The sequence below is a fragment of the Rhinolophus sinicus genome, linkage group LG15, assembly GCF_036562045.2.
Source record: "Rhinolophus sinicus isolate RSC01 linkage group LG15, ASM3656204v1, whole genome shotgun sequence".
Taxonomy (NCBI): Eukaryota; Metazoa; Chordata; class Mammalia; order Chiroptera; family Rhinolophidae; genus Rhinolophus; species Rhinolophus sinicus.
The window spans coordinates 46790350-46813224 of record NC_133764.1 but is presented as its reverse complement, the minus strand read 5'-3'; the positions used below and the strand labels follow the sequence as shown (position 1 = coordinate 46813224).

At 37.6% G+C, this 22875-nt stretch overlaps 1 protein-coding gene across 3 annotated transcripts in view; it reads left to right on the top strand.

Moving 5' to 3' along the window:
* Positions 1 to 22875, top strand: part of IKZF3 (IKAROS family zinc finger 3) — a 79458-nt gene that overhangs the window by 27898 nt on the left and 28685 nt on the right. Inside the window, exon 1 of one of the 3 annotated variants that reach the window (XM_074319638.1) lies at positions 22331 to 22436. The exons of the other annotated variants lie outside the window; for them this stretch is intronic. The gene's annotated coding sequence lies outside the window, so the exon portion shown is untranslated. Of the gene's footprint in view, positions 1 to 22330; positions 22437 to 22875 lie in introns of those variants that run through there. 3 annotated transcript variants of the gene reach the window in all.

Below are 22875 nucleotides of genomic sequence, written 5' to 3'. Positions count from 1 at the left end.
AGAGAGTTTTATAGTTTTAACTTTATAGTGAGCTGTGTGTGTAGTGTCAACTCAAATATGCTGTTCTACTCTGTAGCTTTCAAAAAATCAAAGACACTCACCCTAATTTAGTCATCCTCACAATCCATTTAGTAAAGGCTCTTCATGAAGCTGATGATACAGAGTCACAAAATGAGACAACTCTTTCATATTATACCCACTGGTTTCAGTAGTTTTCTTGTTTTTGCCTTCCCCCCATGTGAATCACCTTCTTGATGACCAGCGGTCTTAGAGGAACTCTCTGTTGTTCCTGCATAATTTTTCCCTTTGGGGGCAGCTTTGAACCTAGTATCCAAAGCCCAAACCAACCAAAATCTGATTTTGGTCCAGCATCAAGGTCTGACCCAGTACTTTCTTCACTGCATTTTAGCTATTACAGATAACAATAACCAAGAGATTCTATATTCGCCTTTCTTATTAGTTTGCATTTCCTTATGCATGTAGTGAATTAACTACTCAGGAGTTGAATCCATCTCTGAATAACCTTGGTAATTTTACCTTTGGTAACTGATCACAGCCAAAGCTGCTGCTCTATAACATGTGTGACCATGTGGCCAGGAATCAAAGGTTCCTCATCTCCCATTCTTTCTTCCTTTCTTTTCCTAAACCACGTTTCCATTAGCCATGGGTTGAACAAATCCCACTTCTGACACCAATTCTGGAGTGTTTTAAAATACCAACAACCAATTCTCCAGTTTTCCAGACACCAACTGGGTATCCAACAATTCAATTCAATTTTCGTACTAACTCCTAGAGTTTATACAGAATCCACAGGTTAAGGGCTTAGTCTCACAAGACTACCATCAGTTCAGACACCAGTTGAGAATACCAGGTCCCTAGGTTACCTGCACTTCTGTCTAACTTAGCTACAAATTCAGGGTTGCCCACAAACTTCCCTCTGGTTTGATAATTTGCTAGAATGACACAGAACTTAGAAAAGCATTTTACTTACTATTAGCAGTTTAGCATAAAGGATACAACTCAGGCACAGCCAAATTGAGGAGATGCATAGGGCATGGTATGGGGTGGGAAAGTTTCCATGCCTTCTCTGGGCACACCTCCATTTGTTCACCAACCCCAAAACTCTCTGAATCTCATTGTTCAGGAATTTTTGAAGAGCTTAACCTGCAGTCCCTTTTCCCCTTCCTGGAAGTTGGTAGATAGAGATGAAAGTTACAACCCTCTAATCAGTTGGTCTTTCTAATGGATCACACATCCTGAGGATATCTAGTGTCCCCATTCTAAGTCACCTCAGTAGCATAAACTCAGGTGTGATTGAAAGGGGCTTGTTATGAATAATAAAAGATCCTCCTATAACTCAAGAAATTCCAAGAATTTTAGGAACTGTGTCAGGAACTGGGGACAAAGACTAAATATATTTTTGCACTATATCACAGTTTGACAATTTATAGAAGTGGAAAAAAAAAAAAAAGAAAAACCCACCTCTATCCTACCACCCAAAGATAGTCTCTGTTAACATTATGGAATATTTCCAGTCGTTTTTGTGTATTTTGAGCATGACATTTATATCAACATTGCAAACACTTCATGCTAATGTTTATGTTGATAAATCTGATTGCTGTTGCTTTATGAATGTCACTCACATCTCATCTTAGATGTCATTTCTTCGGAGAGCTGTTCCCTGACAGCCCAGTCACTATGTTAATACAGTACCCTATTTAAATTCTCTGCGTGGCACTTCCCCTGGATAACTTTGGAGTTTTATTTGTTTATTTGTTTATTGTCTCTCTCTTCCTCCACCGTTCATGAGGTAGGATTTGGGGTTGTCTTTTTAACTGCTAGGTGTTTGGAGCACCTTGAAAAGTACTTGGCCCATAGTTGGTGTGCAATAAATATTTGTTGAGTAAATGACTAAATGAATGCCTTAGGTTAAGTGTGTGTGTGTGTGTGTGTGTGTGTGTGTGTGTGTATGTTTCTAAAGGGAAAAAAGGCAAATTGTTTCTTGGGATGTTTTTCTTTTGTCTTAGTTTGTTAAGGAATCGAAAAATAGAGTTCTATGTCTAAAACTTCTGAGATTCAAATCACAGCTTCAACTAACATTCCAGCTCTGCCTAGTTATACTTTAATTTGTACTAGTTCTTAACCACAGAGACTGAAAAATGCTGCCTGGCACAGGATGTGGTCATTTGTGCTGAGGAAAGGCATATGGTGTTCTACCAGCTTCATGCAACTTCTTGAAGGTGACATCCATGGAGTCTCACTCAGAATGAGGCAAATGATAACTGTGCCTTTGGCTTGCATTTTTTTCAAGTTAGGGTTTCTACATTCTGATAGGTAATGCCATTAAGTTTATGTTTGAAATGATCCCTATGCAACTTTTGGTCTGGGAATTTATAATTCACGTTAGAATTTGTTCTGGGTTCAGAAGTAGCTATGCGTTTTATGTTTTCAGGTAGTTGGGGGAAGAACCAGATTAAATACCCAAGCATAAACAAGAAACCAAATAACTTCTATTCAACAACAGGAATTTAAAACAAATATTGTAGCAACCCACATGGGTTAGCACTTCTGTAAGGATCCATACAATAATTTGTAGGCCTCTGAATGTGACCCTGCTCCAGAAGTGCTTCCAAGGAGAAAGCTATTCAGTCTCTGTGGTCCACTCAGTTTGGGTCACCTTCAACTGCTGTAGCTGACTATGTCATTTCTATGACCATCACTCTAACGACATGTCAGTGGATTAATAGGATATCTGTGTATTTTTCTCAGTTGTTAGGGGTCTGGGAGTGTCATGCAGTTCTTGGTAGACACTAGAAGATATAACCAATTATCCTAAGTAATTTGGGAAAGAAAGAAGAAAGGCTTCTTTCCTCTAAGCCTTAGAAACGAGTAGGCTAACTTTAGTGTTGAAAGAATAACCCATTATTTTATGATTTAGCTCCAAACTGATTACTATACTATTGATGTTGGTATTTAATCTGGGTCATATACCTTTGGAAAAGGTTGTAACAAGGCCCTGCTTTAAAATATATATACAACATGATCAGTATATGCAAACTATAAATGTTAGATTATAAAATAATAGAACTGAAAAGTAGTATTGCCTGATAGAAGATAAGCATATTGCATAATAAGTAATTTCTGCCACGTGTAACATAGGGAAACATTTAGACTAGAATTAGGATTGTACTTTTAAAAGTAATTAGAGAAATTTAGCTGTAAAGTAATATTGACTATAAATAATTTTAAATCCTATTTTACAGGATCTTTTTCTATTTAAGTTTAATGAAAGCATATTTTTAATGTCTTCTAAAAAGTTTTAGAAACTAAGACCTGTCTTGGAATGTTTTAAATTCAGTATAATTGTGATCATGTTTAATTTATATGTTTAATAAATGAAATGTCATGTGCATCTTTCTCGGTTTTCAGCTCTTAGGAAAATGTTTTATAGAAAATTTCAGGCTCTGATAGAAACACTCACTTTATTTTTCTCTTGTGGACAGACTAAATTTTTAGAGGGAGGGAAGGTCTTTACTCAACTAGAATTGTTTGAGAAACAAAATAAAATATTTGGAAAGAACTTTTCAAAGATATTAACATTTAACATAAAAAAATCACTTGTTTCCTAGTGACAGGTATGTGTGTGTGGTGTGTGTGTGTGAGTGTGTGTGTGTGTGTGTTTTCAATTAAACAAAATATTCCTAGGATCCTAGTGCAGGAATTGGCGAACTTTTTTTCTGAAGGGCTAGATAATAAATATCTTGGGCTTTGTAGTCCATACAATCTCTGTTGCAACTTCTCAACTCTGCTGTAGTATAAAACAGCCACAGAAGATAGTCATAAATGAATGCATGTGACTGTGTGCCAGTAACTTTATTTACAAAAACAGGCAATGGGGCAGACTTGGCCTGCAGGCCATAGTTTGCTGACTCCTGGCCTAGTATATACATTTATTGTGTGATGAGTTAAGGAAGCTTTTGGTTCTTGAAAGAAACAGTGTTCATATAAACATTTCAAAAGGGCGTCAATGGAGAGTACACTATTATTTTTTAAGTTAGAAAAATATATATCATCGCACATGTGTGTGTTCATTGCACACGTATATGGTGGGTATAGCTCTGTACCAATACAATTTACATTAATTAGTTGGTCATGAATAAAACCATACGTGGATTAAATGTTGTGTTACCACTGAATTGGCTCATCCTTTGTTCCTGAAAATTTAAATTAATTGACTGATGCACTGGAAATATTTACATCCACTCAAGTTTACTTTCTCCATGAGGACTTCTTGCACTATCCCAGCTCCTCCAATTGTAGTCTTAGAGCTGAGTTTTATAGTGTGCTTGATTAGTACTTGTTTAAGAACCTAGTTATATTCTATCATCTGGAATTGTTTGTGCATGACAAACTTCACCCCATTATGTTATAAACTTTTTAGAAAAAAGAGCCCTAATAGCCCACATTTATCTTTCTAAAATACCTCCCTATGAAGTGATATAATCCACTTGGATTGAAAAGCACAGGAAGTGAAGAAGTTCATTTTCCTGTCTGGAAAGAGTTCTTTTTCCTGTCTGGTCATCGACTCCAATGAACGATTATTATTTCTCTTCTTTGTGGTGACCAACTGCAGCTGTTATCAGACTGATCTGGAGCAGTAGGAAATAACCTAGACATCCCCAAGTCTTTGTTTTTGTTGAGTATTAGATAAGTACTGGGCTATCATAAGTACTCCACTGAATACAAAGGATATTGGGACCTTCCTATTAGATCTAAAATGTCATCGAGATACCATAACATCAAAAGTAGAACCGCCCCGGTGGCTCAGGCGGTAGAGCTCCGTGCTCCTAACTCCGAAGGCTGACGGTTTGATTCCCACATGGGCCAGTGGACTCTCAACCACAAGGTTGCCAGTTCAATTCCTCGAGTCCCGCAAGGGATGGTGGGCTCTGCCCCCTGCAACTAAGATTGAGCACTGCACCTTGAGCTGAGCTGCCTTCCTAATGGCTCAGTTGGTTGGAGCGCATCCTCTCAACCACAAGGTTGCCAGTTCGATTCCTTGACTCCTGCAAGGGATGGTGGGCTGTGCCCCCTGCAACTAGCAACGGCAACTGGACCTAGAGCTGAGCTGCGCCCTCCACAACTAAGATTGAAAGGACAACAACTTGACTTGGAAAAAAGTCCTGGAAGTACACACTGTTCCCCAATAAAGTCCTGTTCCCCTTCCCCAATAAAAACTTAAAAAAAAAAAAAAAGTAGAAGTTAAAGCAATATTTATGTCATGAGAAAGAATATACTGCTTGTATCTGGCCTGTGTTCACAGAGGAACACAATAAAATAAAAACCTCTGGACATCAGGGCTGAAGGTAAGATGTGTCTAATGGTAGTGTACCGAGGGGTTTATCTAGGTAGAGAGATGCTACGGGATGGTGGAACACCATTATAGGGCCATCCCAGAAAGGCCCTGTAAAAGAGAAATGCAGTTAAGAGCAGAATGACTGAGGTAGAACCTCACTCAGCTTTTTGTTTCAGTCATTCTCTTCCTCTGAAATTGGATCCCCATCTTTGCCATTCCCCACTTAGATATGGAAGGAAGATTCTGTCCTAAGCATGTATGTTTTGAGGTTGTGATTCTACATGCATATGCTAGTGACATTATTTTTCCTTTTTAAATAATTAGGGAATATATATTTGGCTGCCAGCTTCCTGCATTTAACAGTCTTTTGGCCCCCATTTTTCAGCAGCCCCCTAATGACTAACATCTCTTTCTACTTACACTAGCAGTTTGTTCTGGAGCTGCCGTGGGGCAAAAAGCACACAATATACCTCAGTATCCATCAGCATCCGCTGTTTACTCTGCCTAAGTTGCACATTTACCCGTTGTATTAGTTTCCTAGGGCTTCTACAACAAATGGCCACAAGCTGGGTGGCTTAAAACAACAGAAAATTATTCTCTTACAGTTCTGGAAGCTAGAAATACCAACTCCAGCTGTCAGCAAGGCCATGCTCCCTCTAAAGGCTGTAGGGAAGAATCCTTCCTTGCCTCTTTCTAGTTTCTGTTGACTCCCAGCAATCTTTGGTGTTCCTGGTTTGTGGCAGCAGCACTCCAATCTCTGCCTCCATCATCACCAGCCTGTGTATATCTGTCTTCTCCTCTTATAAGGACACCATTGTATTAAGGGCCCACCTTAATCCAGTGTGACCTCATCTTAACTAAATACAGTGTGACCCTATTTCCAAATAAAGTCACATCTGAGGTTCCTGACAGACATGAATTTTGGGGGGACATTTAACACACTACACCCTTCATCTCTCCGATCTTTACAACTGAGTATAAAATATACCTGGTACTCATCATGAAATAGATTTCTTTTTAATTAATTATACTGTAGTGATCAATTAGTGATTTATTTCAGTATGTCTTTTGTGTGAGAGTTAGAATCTTGCCTAATTCCATAAGAAAAATTGAATTTGATAATTTTTTGAAAGGCCTTAAATTTTCTCTTATTGCGATACCTCGTGTGAAGCTTAGATCAAAGGTAACAACTTTAATTAGAAAGTGTGCTGAAAAAAATAATTCTTTACCCCTTAGGAGATATAGCTCCTGTCTTCAGTAGCTTTCCATGTCAGAGTCTCAATCTCTTTTGAGGTGTACAACTTTTTTGCACCCATGAGAAATACAAACTACTTTGATGCTTTTGAAAGGGGGAAAAAAAAACAAGCCACAGTTGCGGTTTATGGATGCTAATTACTGCCACATTTAGATGTGTAAAGGAGGGGCCTATGGCTGGAGCGAGCTGGGAGAGACCAAGTCAGCCTCGCCTAGGCGCTCACTGAGGTTCCAGTGGTACTGCTCAGCACACGCAAATATGTGCTTCAAAAGGAAGTGCCGTTTTTTATCAAAATATTACATCTCTCAAGCCCAGATCAAGACCTGTCGCTCATGGGATGCAGGGGTTATCTTACAAAATCAGCAGTACTTTGCTGCAGAAGTTCACTCACAGGGGATTTCTGTAAGTGCTCACAATGGGCAGAGAAGCTTTACGGCTTCTACTGTGTCAAACGGGTAAGTTCAGTTGGTGACAAAACCCAGACACCACTCCTTTGAATCATTTTAACAAAAAGCATCATCTCTGGATTTTTTTTTTTTTTAACCAAGCTATGTAGCACAGTGAACTAAAAGGAACTTATAGGAAGCTATTTGGCATCTGCAAAAGAGAAGTGGACAACTAATGGCTGACAGAAAAATGGGTGTGCCGACTATCCTTAGTGGATCCTCCAAGACTCTTTCCCTTGCTTTTGCTTTCCTTGAACTGTGGAGCAATAGTGCCGGTGCCTCCTTACAGTGAAGCAAGATGGCTATGAAATCAGATGGATTAGCACTATGTGAAACACCCGTATGTGCCTGCTAGCCCTCATAGCATCGCTCTTGCCAACTGAGTTCAGCTGCTCAAAGTTTGACACCAGGTGTGGTGACCTGGGCCCATGAGTACCCGGGTGCAGTTTGGTAACCACATGAAGACACCTGCTGAGGGATAAGTGAGGAGTCCCAGTGGTGTGCCAGAGTCAGTTTATAATCGCTTGTTAAGTTTTCAGGAATTTTGTGAGCCAGCTGACTTCACGTTGGTAGCTTGAAACAGGCTGTGGTATTTATACCACTGATATCAGCAAATGCTACACGAAAAAGCCCTTCCTCCACTCTGAGTTGGTTTTTAAGCATTTACCAGCACAGCACTGGACTGAGGGCCGAATGAGATCCTGTTCTGTCTCACTAGGTCATCGTTTTTCATAATTTGTCAGAGGGGCTTTTGTTTTTCTTCTTTGTTTTTGCGATTTGCACGAAGCAGAATAGTTCTGAAGATGAGAAGAGTACATAAGCTCTCTCCACAACATGATAGGTAGGATCCAGAAATTTTATCTTTAAAATATGGGGGTCACATTATTGTAAAGTTAATGAAATGCAGGGGCTTGGGGTAGACATTGTTACAAAAAGCATAAAGCAACAACTGACACAACTGACCATACATTAAATTTAAAAAGCCCCAAATGATCATGAGGCAGTTACTTCCAGCCGAATCCCAGAGCATAGCGTTTTAGCTTGCTCCTGTCAGAGAAGGGAGGAGGTACTCGCCAATGTTGCTAGATCCCAATCTATACATACTGCACTGTGGCAGGGTCTCACTATACTACATTGTCTCCCAAAGAGTTGAAGACATGATAAGGACAGTCTTTTTCAGTCTTTTATGCCAAAGTTTGGGGTATACAGTAAATGCTCAGTATTTATCCATTTTTCTTTCTGTCTTTCCATCCAACCATTCGTTTATCCATTCATCCTCTGCATTGTTCCAAGTGCTCACTAAATCATTGTTGGCTAAGTAAAGTGCAGTAGAGCATGTGAGTACGTTTTGTCAATGGAGTCTTTTTTTAGCAGTGTTCTTCAAACTGGGATATGGGAAGGCTTTCCAAGGATTATGTGAGTGTGGATAATTTTAAGAGAATCAATTTCCAGGTCTTCAACTTCAGTATGTTCTTTTTCCTAAAACTATCTGCCCTATAAAGCTGCTGTAGTTGAGGTTCTTTTTCCCTCCTCCCCTTTCACGATGATCCTTCTACACTCTATAAAATAAAGGCACATCTTTCACTCATCTCAATCTTACGTCTTTGCTGTAAAGTGTGAATACTTCCAGGATGCCAAACAAAGGGTCAATTAGATAATTCCTTTCATTAAACTTCTATAAATGTACCCCCCTCCATCCATCTCATTAAGAGGTGCATTCCCCCAAATTTTACTTTTTTTTAAATTTAATAATTATTGATCTAGATTTCTAATACACCTACACTGTTTTCATCAATTGTATGCTAATAATTATGATAATACAGAAGAAATTTCTTAATACACAGAACTTCATGGTAACAAATACACATACACACACACAGTTGTAAAGACGTGATAGGATGAGCTACAGAAGGTTCAAGCATAAAAGAATAGTACATAAGGGTAACATTCTCTGAGGAAAGTGGAATGGAAATGGAAGTTCAAAGGGAAATTTTCTGATTTTTTTAAAAAAGCTTATTTATGATTTAAATTTATAATGGGGTAAATCAAATCACTGATATTTATATTCCATTAGATACATTTGAAAGAGTGCAATAACAGTTTAAACCATCATTATTTACAATAAACAAAAATTGTTTTTGTTTTAATTTTTTTTTAATTATGATGAAAAATTGTAGATGTCAACTTATTATCCACTTATTTTTCACCACTGTGTATAAGGGAAAAACAACATTTTTCAAAATTCTTTTGAGAGTCCTTGCACAAAAAATTTGAAGATCAACCATTGTCATATAACGTATATAAAGTGGAGCACAGAGGAGCCTTCAGTTTAAGCCTGAGTCTATTTAAAGGCCTAATACAAAAATTCTCAACCTGAGTTCTCAGGGTTTGAGAAACCTGTCAGAACTGTGTGAAATTTTGTGTTTGTGGGCATGTCTACATTTTTCTGGGCAAAGAGTACAGTTCTCAAAAGAAATTTACAACCCAGAAAAGATTTAAAAACCCTGACCAAAGTGTGTAAGGTCTTAAGGCTTCTTGACTTTGCTGTTTTTTAAATAGTTTCATATGTAATGAACTGTAGAATTGCTTCCAACATAAACAAGTTTGATTCAGGTCTGTATATATGTAAAATAATATATGCTAATTTTGAAAAAATCTTGAAATAAGTAAAATACCCATTTCTTCATCACTGACCTGAGATCTATCCTAGGGCAATCTTTTGATTTTTATCCCTTGCTGAGGTTTTTCCTTTTTCTTAATTTTGATGGGGAAAGTTGCAGATGCTTCATCCATAGTACAATGCTGGAAATTTGGAAAACAGTTTTTAGAAGAATCAACATAGTGTTCCCCTGACAGTCCTATTGTGTGATTTCTTCCAGCATCTAATACTCAGCAGTCTAATAATAGGTTGACGTAATATTCAGGCTTAGAATTAGAAAAAGTACATTTAGAAGTGACTGACGACACAGTAGTTTTAAAGCTTTGGATTTTAAAGTGTCACACACACACAGCAGATGAATGAAGATGTCAGAGCCAGGCCTGACGGAGGACCCTGGTAATCCAGCCCTTGGTGTATAACCTTCAAACACCAATAAACAAGATTATCTGGATTTAACATGTGACCTTTCTCATTCTGACTGATAGGTCCAGATGTTTTGTCATTCAGCTGCCTGGTTGAAATCTGCTTTTTTAACCGACAATTGCAATTGGATCTAGATTTGAGGTTGCAGAAATGACAGTCTTGAGAACTATATTCTGCAGTGGGTTATGCTGTCTAAACAGTAACATATGGAGACCTGGTTTAATAATTAAAAATAATTTGTGACCTTACCTTTAATAGATTTGTTAATTATGTCAACCGAGTAAGTAAAAATGGAATCATGGTAGATATTTCACTATATTAGTCGGTCTGGTGGCATTAAAAACATTGACAAGATTTGTTAGAACCAGCCTTTTCTGCACCTGCGTCTACAGAAGGAGAAATCCCAGCCAGCCTTTGTTACCCCTCAAGAAAGTTCATAGCAGCTCTAGAGAAAATAGGAAAGGCTCTTTATTAGCTTCTCTTAAGTCAGTCTAGGCTTGTGGTCACACTTCTCATCCACCAAAATTTGGACACAACTTAATGTATCTTTATGTATCTTACTTAATGTATCTTCATTGCTTGAAGCCCAGTAATATTTCTGGCATTTTTATATGAACTGTTCATTACTCACCATCATCTTGATTCTCCGGTTCTAGTTCTTCAGGTTGTACCAGTTCTCTCTCTGAAACTGTAGAAAAGATTATTCTTTATGTTCTTCTTTCCTTATGTGAGAACTAAGCTCTCACAACCCTGAGTGAATCCTCAGAGAGCTTCTCCCTGGGCTTTATACCACTGCTGACTTGTAGGTCAGGAATAGTGCTCATTAATTAAATGACAATCATAGCCTAGTAAAGCACACTAAATTATTAACAGAATAGAAAGTGAGGTATCAAAGCTCATAAAAAGACAGAAAAGCACAAACAATTACAAAGAAGTAATACAATTAGAAAATCTAGATCTTATGGATTTTAGCACAATTTAGAAAGAGAGCAGAAATCAGTAGTTACTTAGGCATTCTCTGAAGTGGATAATAAAATAAGTATGGGAGATGTCCTATGAGGCCAAATATTTTACACTCAATTGTTTCAGCCTCCTTTCCTATGGCCAAGTAGCAGATGCACCTTGTGTTTTTTAACACATTTATTAATTTCTTTGAAAGGAGCATGAAATCAGTTGTACAGGAACAAAAGGAGTTAAAGACAGTCTGATGATGATTTCTCATGGGATTAATTGTAGCTCAAAAGTCTATACTTGTGCTGTTTCTTGTGAATAGTTGGTGAATGAGTAGCTAGGCTCTCCTCTTGAGACAGAGTCAGTGTCAGTATAGCCAGCTATCTGTTTGGTTTCTTCTTCCTTTTTAAAAAATCCTTTTAGAATTCTTTAAAAAAAATAGCTTTAGTGTGGTTATAATTTACACAACTTTAAGTGTTCAATTCAATGGTTTTTAGTAAATTTACGGAATTGTGCAACTAGAACCATGTTTTAGAACATTTCTTTCATCTGTTTACAATCAATCCCTATTCTTACCCCCAGCTCCAGGTAACTTCTAATCTGATTTCTGTCTTTATAGATTTACCATTTCTGTCCATCTGGTATAAAACGAATAATAACAATATGTAATCTTTTGTTCCTGGCTTCTTTCATTTAGCACAATGTTTGTGTAAGTTTATCCAAGTTGTTGCATGTATCAGTATTTTGTTTCTCTTTATTTCTGAATAGTATCTCATTGTATTGATATAGTACATTTTGCTTATCAGTTCATCTACCTTACGATTGTTTCCATTTCTGGACTCTTATGAGTAATCCTGCTATGAACATTTATGTACAAGTCTTTGCATGGACATATGTTTTCATTTCTTTTGAGTAGATAACTAAAAGTGGAATTGCTAAATTGTATGGTAAATTTATGTTTAATTTTATAAGGAAATGTCTATGATAGTTATCAACTGCTGTATAACCAATTACCCCAGACCTTAGCAGTCTAAAACAATACAAGTTTATTATCTCAGGAATACAGGTACAGCTTATCTGGGTCCTCTGCTTCAGAGTCTCTCACAAGGCTGCCCTCAAGGTATTGACCTGGACTGCAGTCTCATCTGAAGGCTTCACTAGGCAAGGATCAGCTTTCAGACTCACTCATGTGATTGTCAGCATTCAATTCCTTGAGGGTGTTGGACTAAGGGTCTCATTTCCTTACTGGAGATTGGCCAGAAACTGCCTTCTGTTTCTTGTCGTGTGGGCTCCCTAGCTTACTTCATCAGAGAAGCACATGAGAAACACCAGAGAAAGAAAAGGAGAACAAGGTGAAAGTCACAGTCTTTCATAATCTAATAACAGACATGATTTCCCATCACTTTTGCCATGTTCTCTTAATTAGAAGCAAATCACATAGGTCCGACCACATTCAAGGGGAGAAGATTACACAAGGATATGAAGTCTAAGAGTCGGGGAGCATTGGGAGCCATTTTAGAAGGCTGCCTACTCTACTGCCAAACTGTTTTCCAAATGGCGGCACCATTTTACATTCCCACTAGCAACACATTAAGGTTCCATTTTTCTCCACATCCTCACCAACACTAATTATTGTCTTTTTGATGATAGCCATTCTAGTGGGTGTGAAGTGGTGTCTCATTGTGGTTTTAATTTGCATTTCTCTAATAACTAATGATGTTGAACATCTTTTCATTTGCCTATTGTTCATTTGTGTAATTTCTTTGGTGAAATGTCAATTCAAATTGGTTTCACAGTTTTAATCTGGTTATTTGTCTTATTGAGTTGTAAGATACTTTCATTTGTGAATCATACTTTTGGTATCAAATCTAAGAAATCTTTGCCTGGCCCAAGGTCACGAAGATATTATGTGTCAGCCACTATGCTAGGCCTGTATGTACATTACTTTGCCTAATTTAATTACTGTAACACCCTGTTAGATGTAGATACTGTGATCACAGCACAAATGAGAAAATTCACAGAAGTCAAGAGATTTGCTGAGATCACACAGATAGTTAATACAACTTGAACCTACATTCTGTCTTATTCCATAGCCCGTGTTCTTTCATCAGAACTTTTTAAAAAAGATATCTAAATCTATTTTCAGTGGGCAAAATAAGAGTGAAATACCACGTTGTCCCTTTCTTATATTTACCAGTACCCATTCTGATGCTATTTGAATACAGTTAGTAGAAACCTCTCTAATGACCTGTAATCATTAAAAGTTGCCTTTTGAAATAGAAAGGGGCATGTACCACAGTTTCTTGGCTAGATTTAATTCTAGTTTATTCTACCACACAATATTTCCTCCAGTTTCTGGTGGAGCTAGGATGCATCTTTATTTACAGCCTTGAAGAGTTTTACTGGGCAGCTGTTGAGCAGTTGTTATACTTTACCCCCAGGGACAAGCATGTTCCAGGGACAAGATAGCTTCTTCCCTTATGTGCTTTTAACGTTGTACATTCACCTAGGACGAGTCAGGGCTGAATTTCTTTCATGTTTCTTAGTGCTCTAATTCCATTACTTGAAAACCAGAGAGAGAGGAATGGAGGAAACAGAGAGGAAGAAAAGTCCAAATAATGTGTAGCAGATGGTAATATTTATATTGTTTTATACATATTTTGTTTTAATTAATTTAATGTTAAAAAGAGCAAGACTCTTCTAATTCTTAATTCTTATGTCCTTCTCTTCCAAAAATCTTTTATACCCTTTGGGTCTGGTTGGCATACCTTAAATTAGAAATACTATTTATTGTTTTCCTCCACTGTGGCCTAATATGCTAACCTTAGGCACAATTACAATCTGTACAATTTTTTAAACACCCCCAACCTTAATTTTGTACTTGAAGCAAAGAACAGAATAATGATTTACTTCTTTCTTCCTTTTTGCCTTCTTTCCTTCCTTTTGTTCATCTGGTAAGCAGTCATTGAGCTGCGTGCCAAGCACAGTGCTAAATGTGAAGGGTGCAAATGGAAAAACATACAGACATTGACATCAAGCAGCCACTGTGTAGAGGGAAAACGGAATGCGTACTACAGGGGGAGCAAATGTGGAAAGGAAGTACAAAGGAGAGAAATAAGAAGCTAGGTTGCAACCTGTTGAGTGTAAAACAAGCATAAGAAATCCAAAAAGTGATTGGAATTATCTGTTGGGCTCAGCAGGAAGGACTAGGCTGGAAATACAGATTTGGGAGTCATCAGCAACAAAATGTTGGAGCAGGAGAATATATAAAGGGAAAAAAACAAAAGGCTCAAGAAATAGGCCCCTGGAGATCATTCACACCTAGGAGACAGAGAAAGAGGCAAAACTTAGGAAATAAGTAAATGAGGTAAGACTAGAACCAGGCATGAATAAGCCTCGGGGAAGAAGTTTAAGAAGCGGAGATTGGGCAGTAGCATCCTGTTCCAAAGTGGTGAACTAATAGGGGCAGAAGCCAGACCACTGCGGGCAAAGAAGTCAACTGAAGAACTGGTTATCACTGTGGGGCTTGGGCCTTTTTCTGATGTTTCATGAGAAGAAACTCTGCACAGTACAGCTCACCTTTAGAATGTTATAGACTAGTTAGAGCGTGGTACAGCAAATTGACTTCTTACTTCTTCCCTCCCTGGCCTTCTTCTTATCACTAAATTGGTTCAAGTTGCCCAAAGAGTTCATTCATTCATTCATTTATCCATTCAATACCCGTAGTAACTGGGCTCTCTGAACAGTTCAGGGGTGACAAATATTATTAAAACCTGGCCCCTGCCTTGAAGATCTTCCTAGTCTATATGGGAAATAAACATGTTAACTATCATATAACTATCATGTATGTATACCAAGAATTACTTATGCTCTTGGATATAGAGGGCATTTTCATTCTTTCCATTACCCATGATCCTGAGTTTGATATTGTAACAGAATGTTTTTAGTCAATTTAATTATATTTAGATTACAATTTTTAAATTTTTCTAAGAATTATATTTTAATATGCTTTAAATTTTTAAATGGAATTCTGTTAAAAGAAAGAGTGAATATTCTACAAGGGAATTATAAATGAAAAGAAAGTTTTTTTTCCTCTGGATTTATAAATGAAGTGATTACCCAGTGCTTTATTTAGTCTATCTCTATTATGTTTAGGCAACATCTAAAACCTTAACCTCCTTAAATGTATTTTCATTCATTATTTTTCAATGAATAGCAATTACTTTTCAGAAATATAAAATAATATACGACATAGGTTAAGTAATCAATAGAAAATTTCATAGTTATAATGGTCAGAAATGAAAAAATACTGTATATTTGTATACTTCATTACAGTGTAGAAAGAACTTTTACACATCATTTTTTTCAATCCTCACAACAACTCAAGATAAAGAATTCACCTGGCCCTATGATATCTAAAGAGCATAGCCCAACTGAGCAGCTCACAACTTACCTGCAATTGATGTATAGTGTATTTCTGTTGTTAAAAGTAATACATCTCGGGAGTAGGGGAGTTATCACTGTGTGAGGGATATGAATAATAAATGTGTCTAACTATTACATTGTTTTGTACACCTGAAACTTAAAAAAAAAAAGTAGGAAATCTCTTATTCTAATGGGAAAGCAAAGAATTGCACTGAAATTATTAAGCAAAGTTATTTTTATTATTATGGCAATGAATGAGCTATTTGATAGTTGGACAATAAGACAAAGATTGTCATTAGTAAAATTGAGGGTGGTCCCTTTGCAACTGAAACTTTCGCCATGTTTTCATGCTCTTGAACTTGAAGTGACATGATTTACTACTTGCCAATTTAGATTCTTTAAAGCCAAATTTAAAAGTCTGATAAGAATATGTTTTAATGAAAACTTAAACCAAACCAAATATTACACAAATTGCTACTCTTATTTCGCTGCTATTGAGATATTATTTTATCTCTTATTAGTCTGATTCATCTTTTACAGTTTTTTTCCTAACTTTAAATAGGTGTATTTTTTTAAATAGGTGTTTTAAAAAATACTAGATATCTATAATTTAAAATTTTAGAAGACGAGAAAAATGAAAACATAATGGGTTCTATAAATCCGTGACCAAAAGTTTCATTTTCATTGAAGCGTTATGATTTTACTGGTTGGCAAATGCTAAAACTTATTTTTTAGTTCTCAAAATATCATTGGTTTCTCTGTCTCCTCACTTTACACATAAAAATGTAAATTATAAAATGAAAATGACCCATGTTCTTGTTCATAATACAAAGAAGCCATTGTGGGGAAGGAGTACAGGCATTAATTTTATAAGGAAAACTGTTCTAGTTCATGTGTTTGTGCTATATTGGGTCATAGCAGCAAACTGTAGACTAAATGCCTACAATCCATATATCTCCCATTTTGCTCTTCAGTGCTTCGAGCTTCTAAATCCTATTAACAGCTGTCAAAACCTGGTAAACTATTTAGATGCTTTCACAATTTGTTTAATTGGATAGTTAGAAAATGGCATGCTAGAAAAGCCCCCCCGCCCCTTTCTTTTAGCCTGGCTGAACATCTGTAGCATTAGGGCCTCATTATCTCTGAATTGGCATAGCAAATCAGTGGCATCATTAAAATGCCACATTAAGATGATTAAGCTTCTTTGTTATCCAGTTGACTTTTGCATGTGCTGAAGATTTCATGGTTATGACCCCCAATCCTTGTAAAACACTTAAACAACATCGCCCTTTTGTGTCTTCCCTGTCTAACAGCCTCTATCTTGTTTTGTCCCTTCTCGCAATATCTCTGGCAAACTTGAGGCTATTACTCCAAACTTGGTCCTTCTTTGAGTTGGATTCTGAGATCTCACAGTTCAGAGTGGAAATTCAGAACCCCCCTTTGACACTGGGAAATTACTAACAACTATCCAACACACTCAAGTTGCCTGTTCTGTTTGCCATCTTTGATAGGTTCTTCTCTCTAACTGAGCATTTTATGTGCCTGTAAAAACAAACTGAGGCACAGTTGGCTGAGACTGTTATTGCCCCTGAAGGATTTAGATGTTGGATCCTTTCCAAGACCCATTGTTTTTGCAATGTCTCAGGTGAAACCAAAAATGTCTACTCTGGAGTGCAAGCCTTTCATGTGATAACCATCACCCCAGGAAATGAAACCATGTGCATCAGCCCCAGTGAGCCAAGCCTTTGTTCTCTTCAGCCTACAAAATTCTCTCTGGGGGTGTGTTTGTGTTAGTGTGTCATCTTCCTAAGAGGCCTCCAGAACATAGACAAAGATGGGAGCAATTGTACCCCAGAGTAGCTCCTTTAGACAGAAGTTCAGTTTAATCTAATTTTCTGTGGGTTAGATTCAATTTAGACATCTTTTTCCCCCTCTGGGAATGTTTAGCAATTACCTTTATCAGCAATTTGTGATTTGGTATGTCCTTTTCTACATAAGTTCAATTATAAAAAATTTACAGGAAGACTTTAACAGTTTTTATTATGGTATATATCATACACACAAAAATGCAAATATAATTATGTGCATAGTTTAAAGAATAACAAAATAGCCATCCATGGACCCAAAACCTGGCTTAAGAAACAAAATATTGCTAGTGCCTATGAAGATTCTTGTTAGTCTTTTAAGGGGCAATTTTAGTTGTGTGTCTAAGAAACCTGATACATATTGCAAGAGATTAGAATTTACAAAATTAAAATGAGAGATTATTCAGATTACAAAAGACTTCGGGATACTGTGGGGCAGTTCCTCAGGTATATTCAAGTTATTTCTTGCCAAATTTTAAAAAGATTTCTGCCTTTACAGTTTAGGTGTTGTAAGTCACTGACAACTGTAAATCAATGAAAAATGAAAATAAACATCTCTGAATAGATAATGTAAATCAATGGAATAGTATTATTGGATTTACATGTAACATTTTATGAACACATCATCTATATTAAGGTGAATCTGTAGAGGTTAATGACATTATGTTACATATAAAGTAGAATGAGGTAGGTATATGAGAGAGCATAGAAAAAGGAGAATTTTTTTCTAGTCTAGGGTATCAAGGAAGACTGCATGGAAGAAAAGGCATTTAACGAACTTCTAGAGGTTTGAATAGAATGCTGATGTAGGGAAAGGGCTTTTTAGATATGGGAAAGACTGGAGAGGAGGCTTAGAAAATTGCAATTAGTCAGATTGCTGCTGTGCTTCTCAGACTTTATGTGCATAAGAATCCTTGTTAAAATGCTAATTTGGATCCAGTAGGTCTAGGGTGAGGCCTGAGAGTCTGCATTTCTAACAAGCTCCCAGGGGATGCTGGAACCTAATCCAAGGACCTCACTTTGAGTAGAAAGATTCTAGTCTAAGGAAAAGAATGAGTTAAGGAGACTAGTGAAAAATGAGATGACCAGGTATGCTTAGGGCAGGTTCTGGACAGGCGCTTGAATGTGGTGCTAAGGAGTTTGGACTTTATTGTAAGCAAAATGAAATCATTGAAAGTTTCTGAACAGGGGTTTTAGTGCAACAGAATGATTAGTTATAGGATATAATATAAAATAGAGGCCACATACACAGTGGGCCAGTTAGGAGGCTAATGCAGTGGTATATTCATGTACTGAGTATTTATTGTATATGTACTTTATATAGAGCACTGTGTCAAACTCTAGAGCAGCAGTTCTAGAGAGCATATTTTTAATACACAGTTCCAGTTGCCACACCCAGATTAGTACCTAGGTCTATGGTGAGACTCCTCCCAAATTCCTATTTTAAAACCACACAACCTCTGGTCTTACATATATAGGTTAAGCAGTGTTATAGGGGATACAGAGTTAAAACAAACAAAACACCTACGCACCTTCTGACCTCACATAGTTTCCATGTCCATACAGGAGATGAGGTGAGTTTATTAGTAACTCAGAGAAAGAAGGAACAGATTCCTTTGCAGCTGAAGGATCCAGGGAAGGCATGGGGGGGGGGGGGGAATGGCTTATTAGTTTGGCCTTCAGCGATGTGTAGGATTTAGATCTGTGGCAATGTTGGGGAAAGACCTTTTAGGCAGTGGAAATAATAGAATCAAGAATACTGAGGAGTTGTTTAGTTTGGTTAAAGACATCTGAGTAATCCAAATCAACATTACAAAGATAGGTTGGGCCAGATATTGAAAGGCCTTTTCAAGTCTTTGTTTTTGAGTTTGGATTTGATTTTGTTAGCAATGGAGAACGTTGAAGAATTTTGACAAGGCCATGATATGACCAGAGCTATCATTTAGGAAGAACAGTCTGGTGTCGGATGAATGGGATGAGCTGGGAAGGAGAGAGAAAGGAGGCAGGGAGAAAAAGGTGGAGGCTACGCAATATCATGGGGAGGGTAATCAGGGTCAGATTTAAGATAATGGGCGTGCAAAATAGTGGGGAGGAGAGCAGACTGAAGAGAGGGTACAAAAACAGAACGAATGGGTGATCTAATGTGGGGTGCAAACGAGGAAGGCAAGATGATTGCAAACATTCTAACCTGAGTAACTCAGAATATACCCAGAAGGCCTCTGGAAATAGAGGACTGAAGAAGGGAAGACAGATTGCTCCTGGAGACATATATTTGGGGATTAATCATATAAAATGCCAGTTGGAGCCTTAAGAGTGGATGAAATTGCCAGAGGGGGTGTAGAGGGAAAGAAAAAGGGTTAAGGACAGTATTTAGGAGGCAGAGGGAGGGAAAGGAGCTAGAAAGAAGCAATCAGAAAGGTAAAGGAAGAAGGTACAGTTTCTTGGACAAGGAATGGTCAATAGTGTCAAGAGCTACAGACAAGTTGGGGAGAAGAGCACACAAAAGGCCACTGGATTTAAGAATCAGGAGATTATTGATCTTCAGGGGAGCAGATTCAGTAAATTACGGAGGCTGAAGCCAGATTACAGGGGATTTTACATCAGTTTCGAGGATGTAGGGGCAGAAAGCATAGATTACTTTTGTAGTAAATCTGTCTAAAAAGGAATATTGAGAGAGGATGAATGTAGGTATGATGAGATGAGAGGCTAAACTAAATTTCAAAGGGAATGGGAAAGAGGAGTTGGCATCCAGAGAGCCTGAAAATGTAGTATCTCTGTGTCCTGGAGACTGACTTGATGCAGAGATGTAAAGGAAGAGAATTCCAGCTTCAAGACTTGAAGACTGGAAGAAGGAAGATGCCAGTTGTAAATATAAAGAAATCATACATTAGAAGCAGATTTGGGTTCAGAGATGACAAATTTGATTTTAGACATGTTTATTAATATTTTCAAGGGATACTGTAGAATGCCCCCCCTTTCCTCCGCTCCAATTAATACCTCCAAGAGATGGAATGAAGCTCTTCCTTAGAGCAGACTAATGTCTTTCTTGGTAGTTTTGGTGGACTATATTTGGAGGCTGAGTGCTAAGCCAAATAATCTCACAGAAATTCCTTTTGTATCTCAGATACTAATGTATTCTAATATTCAGCTCTGTTCACATGGTAAACCATAATGAATTGTTGATCCTCAGTAGCCATGCAGAGAAGCCATCCGGCCTTTTATCTAAAACTGATTTAAGACTCTAAAGGCAAACCAACAACTATACCGGGAACTCTTTTGGTCCAGTAAGTCCAAGGAACTTACCTAATGCCCTGTCCATGTGACTTTTACACTTTCTCTTAGGGCCCTTGGTGTCAAATACTTCCTTCCTTGTTCTACAGCTAAATCCTAAAGGACAAATGCCAAGATTTTTATCTTGAGCCTGGTCAGTGTAGTATTGAGTTCTAGGTCAAGCTCATTAAAGCCAAAATCCAGAGGGAAGGAGCAACTCTCTTGTGTCCTGTGTTTTCAGAAAGACCCAACACATTGATATTACTACTTTTTAAATGTCACTGACCACGGAATAGCCTGAGTCTGTTCATATGAACATTTTATAACCAAAATTCAAAGGATCCTTTTCTGCTGGCCCTTTCTATCTGCTGTTTTTGGTTTTTAGTAGCTGAAGTTTTCCGTTGAGGTTCTTTTAAACGCCTACATGCAAACTGAAGAGCACTCAAGCTTTGGTGGGATATCACCCACAGCTGGAGTGATGGAGGAAGGGAGGAGGGTACATGCCTCAGGTGCATCCTTCTCTAAAAAAAAAAAAAAAAAAAATTTTTAAATAAAAACCACTTAAGCAAATTTCATCTGAAAGCAGGCAAGACCTGTCCAAAGAAAGAAGGGAATGAACCTCTTTCCAAAAAGGAAATGGATATCAATTCATATGTAACCCAGATGCATAGGGTGGGCAAATTTGAAACACATCGTCAGACTTATCCTACAGCCCTACATCTCTTCTAATCAAAGAGTAAAAGGTTGTGAACCACGAACCATGGTGAGAAGCGGTGGAACAGTGTTGCAGCCATGGCTCCTCTGTTGGTGGTTAGGCCCTGTCTTGCTCTATTAAGCAAACACGGTTAATATAGATGAAAGGTAACCTTGATAGAAGTGAAAATTGAAACTTGGTTGAAGGTAGCAAGCCAGGCACAGCTGCAGTTGTACTTCCTCCTATGTGGCAACAGGAGCTGCACTTACTGGTGATTTTGAAGACATGTAGTTTTTTTAAATATCTTTTCTTCACTGTTTTGGTTTTTAACGTCTACACCATTGATGGGAGACTGTGGAAGACGCCACTTAGATTTTATGTATCTGGTGTGTGAGGTCAAATCCAAGTTCAGCATTCTAATTACATCTGCTGTTAACTGGGCCTGTGACCTTAGACAGATCATCGAAGAAAATATCTATATTCCTCGGTTTCCTTATCTAAAAAACAAGAGGGTTGGATTAGATGATCTCTAAATTCTCTTCCAGCCTTAAAATTCCATTGATTTACAATTCTTCATGGAGAAAGACAACTCCCAATTTCTAAGAACAAATGTTTGAAAAAGTAAGCATTTAGGCAGCATATTTTATACACGAAAAATCCCTTACAAACGTTTATTATCACGTCAGGCAAATATTTAGGTTTTGTTAGCATGAGTATATAAATTTGCCTTCTTCATTTATTATGTTCTTCAGCTTAAGATTATTGCAGTTCTTTGCAGTACCTGGTCAGCCAACTCACTTGGACCAGGCCTTCCTCCCTATCCAGTCCTACAATTCTAGGATCTTGACTTTAGCCCTCCCTAACTTGGGTATAGGGGCCCTTCCCCTTGCTTAAGTTGAGCTTCATTTACCTGTGTCAATGAAAGTGACTCCTTAGAAGGTTATGTTAAAGAATTACTTCTCCTTTTATCTTTCTCAACAGTATTTCACTAGTACTGCCAGCTTCCTCTACTTTCAGTGTTGTCTCTTTATCAGTTCCAAGAGAGATAGATAAGACTCATTTTAGCAGTTTATATACATGGAAGAGAAACAGGTAAAGCATGGCTTAAAATCTGAAAACCATAGTAACTATTAAACTCTCAATCTTGGTAGCTTAAATTGGATGCATTGAAAGAATTGAATTTTCTTCTTGAAATTAAAGAGTACATCACTTTGCCTTTTCATTGCAGCCACGAAAAAGATTGGCTAGATCTGAAAACCACTCTTCTCCCCCAGTACTGGAGAAGAATTACTCAAAATGTTTTTTTCATGGTTGCTTTGAGCAGTCCATTGCTAAAATCTATTATTTCTAATTTTCTGGATGGCCTAAAGCACTGTCGTGTGTGTGTGTGTGTGTGTGTGTGTGTGTGTGTGTGTGTGCGCTTTCCCCTGGCTGTGGTTCTGAATTCAAATAATGAGTGATCATCTGAATGATATTTTCTTGTTTTATAGATCTACAATATTATGTTAGCTTCATTTGGTATTTAATTGTC